Genomic DNA, 8,448 nt, shown 5'->3' with positions numbered 1-8,448 from the left:
AAAGAGTGAAAACACAGTACTTAAAAGGCATCAGTATCAATTTCTTAATTTCTTTATTTAAAAACTAAAAATAATTTATAAAACACACAACAACAACAACAACAATACACATTCATAACACGTTCAGTATTTACAGTTTACAATTTTATTTGAACACAAGGTTCTACATGTATTGGCCTCTATAATTGCATACTGATGCAAATATAATTTGGTCAACAAAAAAGTCAACAAATTAAGAATTTGTATCCGTCTAAAAGGACAAAACTACCAATTATGAAACAGATACAACTTCATTTTTTATTTTCTTCAACAAATTAAAAGACACATCTGGATCTCATGCTGCTGTCGCTTACCAAGGACTATGAATATTGTCTAAATCCAATAAGCACAATACAGAAAAAAAACTCTCTCAGTGTGAGGTTTGCAAATATGGTGTGTGGTATTATAATCTCACCTAAACATCTATAAAGCCAAATGCAGATGATATGATGTTGTGTAGAGAACAGCTCTGATGGAATAATATGAGAAAACCTTTCAGTTGATCAATAGTCTACAATGGACATCATTTTTGCATTGTAGGGCTTCTTTCTACAATAATTAATTTCATAATAAGCTGAATAAGCTTAGAAAAAGCAAGAGCTATCTATTTTACAGTAGCCCTAAATACCTATAATGCAGTACAGCTAAAGGACATGCTGTGCTCTGAAGAAGAGTCATGGCTGAGTTGTTTTTTTAGTCAGAAAATGTCACTGTTTCAGTTACTAACTCTCTGTCTGTATCAGCCTGACAGTATGTGCCCATTTCCCTGTCGTTATCACTGTATCCAATTTAAATCCAAAAGCTGGCAATAACAAGTCCAGGCAGGAACTCTTAGGGGTGTTAAAAGTCATTCTTGGAAATGTGGTGAATCACTGAGGTAGAGGAGGCCGGTTGTGGTTAAGTGGACACCACAAAAAGTTGACACGTCATCACTGAACAACTTGAATGAACTGGAATAAATGCCATGGATTGATAATCTGCAGCATCATAGAACATACAAGGGTGGAATTATAGCATAGCATAGAGGCTCACTCACTTAATGAATGCTATAATGTTAGCATTATTAGTCTTACTTTAATGCTTACTAACTAAAGTGTTAGCACAGAGCATTACCACTCAGTAGTGTAAATGTGAATATTAGCTTTGAATTTGCTATCATATAGTATAATGTAAGTATGTTATAAAGGGTTAAGAAGCCTTCTACCACTCAACACTGTGTATGCTACTGTAACAGACCAAGACTAGCATGAGGCATTATTTCCCAGAATAGTGTACACTAAAATGTTAGTTTGTGATATACTATCACATAAGTGTTAATATGATGCCTGCTATCGCTAAACATACTATGTGTCAAAAATGTTAGCATGGAGCTGTTAAGGCATGTCAAATACGAACACATAGCTATGCCTCACATATCAAATACTAGCATATATACTCAATATGCTAAGGATGATACAATTTTAGAATGGTGCATTTCTTGGAAAAATACAAAAGGAAGGTATTTTTAATAAATATTTTATTAGCATTAAATATATTTTGTTTTACAAAGGAAAATACATGTAAATTACTATGGAAAACATCTTAGTATCTCAGTATGCGTGTATATGAACAGTTGAGACTTGCTTCAGTATGGTTGTCATATCCGTCTCATGTTCATGTACCATTCCCCGACATGTCCTGACCTGGTCTAATAGGCTGGAAGAGAGAGAAAGAAAAAGCTATTTAACAGCTGTGTCAGAATGTGCAATACATAGGCCTACAGTACAGTACATGCAGCCCACCACAGTGGTAGGCCTACTGCTGACGTTTGCAGTTTTATTCTCAAATAAAATGAATAATTACTAATTAAATATTAACTGTATATATGGCATAGGTCTATTCATTAAATGTAGTAATGTGGTACTGTAATCCCTTTTACCATGGACCATGGATACATCCAATTTCAGATCATATGGATTAATTACTGCAAGCATCCTGTCTACTGAGAACTTGCTTGTCAACTGTCTTTATTAATGTCTTTTTTTCTCGGCCCATTTACTGTCCGATGTCGTCGTGGTCAGCAGAAAGGATGTTGTAATACATCTTGGCAGCTCTGCAGAAACAAAAATCACACCGAAGAATTAATCTTGTTGTAACAGATTCAAGACTTTAAAAAGGTAAAAAAATGAACTCCAAAGATAAAAATATAAAACAAGACGGATGACATGTCTGCTTAGAAAACTCCCACAACTCATTTAGAGCTTCTACTGATAAGCATCACAAGACTTGACAATCAAGTGAAATTACATTTATTTAATTACGTCTGTAAGACGTCTCTATTTCAATACTAGGCCTCTGAAGAGAACACTGGGCTTACTGTACTTCTCTTACATTACTGCTATATTTATTACAAGGAAGACAATGGTGTTATCATATGTTATGTTGTTGTTAAACATAACATTTAGTCAGGATTCCCATGAAGCAAAAAAAAAAAGCCATACAAAATAGAATTCAATTCTAGAATAAAAACAATGTATGTAGTATCGTAGCTTTTTTTTTTTTTTTTTTTTTTTAAATACTGTGCATCTCGTCTTATACTTCCTTTTGCTGCTGTGACACTTCAATTTCCTTGTGTGGGGATTACAAGTTTATCTTAGAGATTCGTCAATCGACCGATTGATCAATCAACTTTTTGTTGCAGCTCTAGACTAAAAGAATTGTGAAAAAAAGTAAAATTCATGAAAAAGAAATTTCCATATTGTCTCAAAGATTGTTATGGTACTACAGGTATGTATATGTTTTAACATCTTCTTAAACAATTCAGATAGAGTCTAAGTCTCAAATTGTGTAAGATTTGTTGGTGGTATATCTTGTTGTGATCCAGCTGCTGCGTGACATGCCCGTCACCATCAAATAGATTACAGATACAGTTCCTCAAAATATTGCCAACTCAGTTGAAAAAAGAATAAGAAACCAACTTGAAACCCCCAAATCAAATATCTCTCTGTGCAGACACACAATAGCTGATCACATCTGCACAGCTTCCTGGTAATAAGGCTGTTGAGGTAGAAAATGATCCAAAATGTTAACCGCAGCTAACATGCTTAAGCTCTTCTCCTTCAAACGCCCAAACAAAAGTATTTCTTTAGCTTCTTGGTTGACGTGGCAGCAAAGGGTTAAATGTGGATTCATCAGGGGATTTCCAGCCTGTCTTTAAATCCAACATGACATGGAGCAGGGCAACACTGACACTGAAGAGGAGACAGGCTCTGCCTCGGCCTCCAGTCACACCACTACCTGGGTTACTATAAGGAAGAGAAAAAGTGCACAGATTTAACTACGTTTTTTTAAGTGTGTTTTTGTGTATGTGTGAGTGCTGACACATTGTTGGTGACATTAGTCTCTCTCAGATTAATAATGTGTAGTCTGGTTAATCTGCTGGTGTGATGTGGCTGTGCGCACTATCCCAAAGCTCCTTTAAACTGGCCTTAGCCGGAGTCAGAGCGGACACACACACACACACACACACACACACACACACACACACACACACACACACACACACACACACACACACACACACACACACACAGAGTTTCAGTTTATTTATTTATTGTCAGATGCACAACAATCAGTCAGTCATTGTCACTGAAAATCTTGGGTCTTAGGCTCCTCCGATCATGCTATATTGTGGTGAAAACGTACTCGTTCACCCCTCCAGCACATTTATAAGCGCCCAAATTGCAGACAAAAGTTTGGCAGCTGATACACAGACAGTGATAAAAAACAACAAGGAAAACACTGGATCTGCCCCAAATCGTAAATGCCCTAAAATTGGCCAAGCTACAGTACTGAGAAGCGCCGCAGCAATTTCAGCTATGTGGTGGTGAGTAAATACGCCCCAGGTGTACCTATGGCTTTCCGGTGGCATAGGTAATGGGCATTAACCAGCGTGGGAGGGCCCACGTGGAGCTGCGACGCCATCTTGTTTCACCGACAGACTGGAAGGAAGGGGTAGTGAACCCCTCTGCAGTGCGAAGAACTGCTAAACACACACAAACAGACATTACAGACATGCTGACAGATACTTAAGGAAGCACACACACAAGCACTGACCAGCTCTGATTATTGATGAGTGTGCTTCACACGCCTTTAGCTGAGCCGAGGCAGTGCGTTGAAGGGAGTGGCAGAAAAAACTGCAGAATGGTGACACAGAGAGAAACCACCCCTGCTGCCACAAAGAGATGTGTAGGCTTATCGTAGCCTTCTGTCGCCTCGTTCAATGCTTTTTTCTCTCTCTTATCAATCTCTCTGATCAATATTTTAACATTTATTTTTATCTAAACGTGCGAAACATTTTCCTGAGGCACTTTGGGCGTAACCCTGCAGCAACCCATCCAACATGCCCTCCTAACATACACTTGAACTATTACACACTCCCTTTTGACTGCATCTTTCACAGTCCGCCTTAACAAGTCCAACCTTAAAATGGACTTCAATCAATCAAAAGCTGCCTGCTGGCATTTGGAATCAACTGATACGGATATTTTGAGCCACAAAAGTTGCATTTAGACCATTTTGGGATACCAAACTGAAACTGAAATCTATCTATCTATAATCTAGTAAATCTCTGAGATTTATTGGTACAGGTTCAGTAAAGCAGGTGTCATTGCAGGTTTTACTGACTGACACACCTGAAGCTGCTGGGTTAAAGGTTCCCAAAGAGTCACCACTCAATCACAGAAGAACATTTTCATTGAATCTGTCTCAAATGTTCGGAATTCAGCACATGCAAACCGCATCATCTCCATTGTGTCAGGAGATGACGACACTTATCGGCATATATGCTTTTTCGCAAAAAATTCTATCAACATTGAGGCGATGAAACAGCTGTCTGTCTGTCTGTCTGTCTGTCTGTCTGTCCTCCATTTCTGCCTCGGCCATGGGGACACAGTGTACAGACAGTCTGCGATGCAGCCGAACAATGGAGAGCAAGCCTGCAGCCCCTTTTCGAGCTTACCGGCTAGACACTAACTCGCTCCAGGTTATTGTTTATTCACCGAACTGAACAAATAAAAAACGATTTTGAGGCAGAGAGATGGTAGAAAAAGAGAGAGAGAGGGCTGACAGAGGGGTTACATAAGATAATTGCTAAAGCAGCAGATTAGCAGTGCAGAGGGGGTTCAAGTTAAAATCCATATTAGTTCATTAACAACAGGATGGAAGCATCTGCGGGACTCCACACAATCCCGGTTGATACATACATTGAGAATGAAGCATCTTTTGCAACACATCAGCACATCATATCCAGCTTTTGTCAGTGGAAGAAATGGCACTGAGGGAGGGAAAATTATAAATATAGCTTTCAAGGCCAAGAGTAAAAGCAAACATGTCCATTATGTCAAAAAGATCAAAATAAATAAAGCTTCAGCATCACAATGACTTGAAATGTCTTTGAATTCAAGCGTGTCTGAATAAAAAAAAGATTTGTATACAAATCTTAGAATGTAATAACGTAATATCTAACATTACATCATGTAAAACAACAACCAAAAAATACGTTTTTCATAAGCATCTTTGTAGGGCCTTACAGTAGACATTAGCACAACTAATGTCTAGCACCCAGCACAATTTCCACTGCCTAAAATCTTAGATCCACAAGTGCATGGAGTTTAGCATTCATTTCAATGAAGGGAAGCATCCATGAAGTTGAGTTATCATCAAAATTCCCGCTACGCCCCATTAAAAAAGATATTAGTTATGGTGTGATGGGCCTAAGTCAAATATCGATGAATCATGGTGTCAAAGAGCTGCTTCTAAACAATATGCTGCAAATGGATCTCAGGAGAGTGATGGACCCCTGAGAGCAAACTGCACGGTGCAAATGAGGGCGACAACATGGTAAACGAATCCTTCAATTACCAGTCGGAGAAAGAAAAGAACCTCACGGCTCACATGAAAATGGACATGTGCCCTTAAGAGTCGCCATGTGCTACTTTGCTACTATCACTAACTGAACTGTTACTATCGAGTACGAAGGGTGCTTGCCACTCTGGTTGCAGGTCGACACCAAAATCAGTTGCATATTCAGAAGCACTTCACATATGAATCACGGACGGTGGCGATGTCATCGCCGTCGTCTAGCGACAAAAGGCGCTGCAGATTATTCTCAGTGGACATCACTAGCTGCCTGGTGAGTGTGTTCTTACTGCCACCTTAGTTGTGTTAGCATGAGTGAGTGAGTTTTAACATCGTTGAGGGTTCATTGAGGTCAAGCACATAATGTACAGAGCTGTCATGGTCACGCTCTCAACATTACTCTGTGCTGCTCTCAAGTCAGAAAGGTACACACACACACACACAGACAGCCATGCCCGCTGGAGAAACAAAGAGCTATCACACTGACAGAAGCTTCTTTACCTAACAGTATCCACTGGTGTATGAAGAGGTTAATGCTATCACAGCAGCATTAGCATTATCTCTCATAAGCTACTGATGCTAACCAGCTGCTATTTCTTTAACAGCAGCAGTGCCACTGCCTATTAGTTTTAGTCAGCTAGTGGCTCAGGATGCCAACAAACATTGACATTGCATCCAATTAGCATTTCACCTGAAGCTGTTTTTTTAAAGGTAACTGTGCTAATTGTTATGCTACTGGATTGCTAAATAATTAGCTGTGATGCTTAAAACCTGAAAGATATGTTATTCCACTGAAGTGGGAAGTCATTTAAAATAGCATTTAGGCCACGTAACATTAAAACTATCCATTGAAAAGCAGAATAAAAGTCATTTATATGTCTTACTTGTGTGGAATCGGATCAAAATGCTTATATGTGAGCAAACAAGTAGCATCACATTAAAGGTTGGCAATAATGACTAATATTTGATGGTTAAATTTAGGCAACTGCAAAAAATAATGTAGCCCTCGTGTCAATAGCCAATACTGATACAATGAGGCCTCTGTTGCTAGAAGATGACAGTTTCCTGCAATTCATCTAGATGGCTCAGCTCATCCTGCCTTAACTTTGTCACATGATCCTTAAAACAGCATTCATGCCACTACATCCCCATCCTCCAAACCCCAGAGATTTCAACAGTATATAGTCAATCTGCAGTATCTACTCAATCTACATTTAATGATGTGCAACGATGCCCGGTGCAGCAGACAGAGAAGAGATAAACCCAGGTGACATGCAACATACAGCAGGGTGTGAGCCAAACTGAAAAGTGTGACATGGTGAGCGTGCAGTGAACGCCTTAGCTCACTGCGCCATGGCCTTCCCCTTCTGATCGGCACTGTTCGAGGCAGGAACGTGTGGGAGATGGCCGTGCATCCCTCTCAGCTCCCGAGAGCCTAACCCGTGGACATGAAAGCACAACGTCACAAGTTAGGGTCTCAGGGACGGAGAGAGATACATCTTCACATGGACCCTTCCACCTCCTCACACAGCAGCTTTCAGCCCTCTCGGAATTTCGACTCTTTTTTTGCTACTAAAATGTTAAAAGAAAAATCCTGAACAAGAAAGCTTCCATGTACTGAACTCATCTTTAAGTCAAATGAGGACTCAGAGCGTCTGAGCATCTCTTGCATACAGAGCGAGCATGCAGCTACGCATCCAACACACACTCCTTAATTATATGCATTAATTGAGCACGCTCATTGCTATCTCCACTGCCCCAAAGCCTATGTATTCGTGAGCATACAACAAGTGCAAGCCTCAGCCAGACACAACATTGGCCAGCCCCCCCCCCCCCCCCCCAATCCCCCCCCTCCCTCCCCAACTCTCTCTCTCGCTCTCTCTCTGTTTCTCCCTTGCCCCCTCCCCCACTTCAGCTAAACAATACAGCACTTTGAAAAATGCTTCCTGCCATCAGGTACAGGGCCTGCTGCTGTACAGTATGCCTAAAGATCTCCCGCCGTTGCGGGGAAAATCTAAATCAGCCGATGTTTGCTAATCATTGCTGCGGATGTTCGAAGAAAAATCAAGATCGATTACAGCATCGAAATCTGAATCTAGGACCGCACAGCGTCAAACAATCCCTCTGACATGATGACTTGCATGCTCATCCGACTGTTAATAAAATCATTCAATGCATGCTCAATCATTACTAGCGCAATTCGCTATTCAGCATGGCTTCTAAATCCTCCAGAGAGGCTGCACAGAAAAAAAAACGAGCCAGATAACAAAGCTCTACGGCTCCTTCATGCTACCATGGTGGTCTAAAGCTTAGGAAACAGATGGGGAGCTGAGAGGGAAGTGGAGAGGAAGAGTATTCGTTGGTATCGACTCACCCTCCCCTTCGGATCCAGGATGCCCCCTTGCCCGTTGTTCTTCTAGCTCGCTTCCTGCTCGGGAGAGGAAGAAAAAGAGACAGAGAGAGAAAGAGAAAGCTCAGGTTTTAACTTACAACACGCCAATAAGATTACCG

The 8,448-nt window shown here is 40.5% G+C and overlaps 1 long non-coding RNA gene across 29 annotated transcripts in view; it reads right to left on the bottom strand.

The window, feature by feature from the left end:
- Positions 1 to 565: 565 nt before the first annotated feature.
- LOC116040461 overlaps positions 566 to 8,448 on the bottom strand; it is a 103,183-nt gene continuing 95,300 nt past the window's right edge. For 19 of the 29 annotated variants that reach the window (XR_004897351.1, XR_004897347.1, XR_004102676.2 and 16 more), the window contains 2 exons: positions 8,312 to 8,365; positions 566 to 7,372 (listed from right to left, as the gene is read on the bottom strand). This is a non-coding gene — a long non-coding RNA (uncharacterized LOC116040461). Of the gene's footprint in view, positions 7,373 to 8,311 lie in introns of all 29 variants that reach the window. The other 10 variants (XR_004102688.2, XR_004897348.1, XR_004102692.2 and 7 more) reach the window with 2 other exon arrangements.

Source organism: Sander lucioperca, chromosome 5 (genome assembly GCF_008315115.2).
Source record: "Sander lucioperca isolate FBNREF2018 chromosome 5, SLUC_FBN_1.2, whole genome shotgun sequence".
Classification (NCBI taxonomy): domain Eukaryota; kingdom Metazoa; phylum Chordata; class Actinopteri; order Perciformes; family Percidae; genus Sander; species Sander lucioperca.
This window is presented reverse-complemented; position numbering and strand designations above follow the sequence as displayed.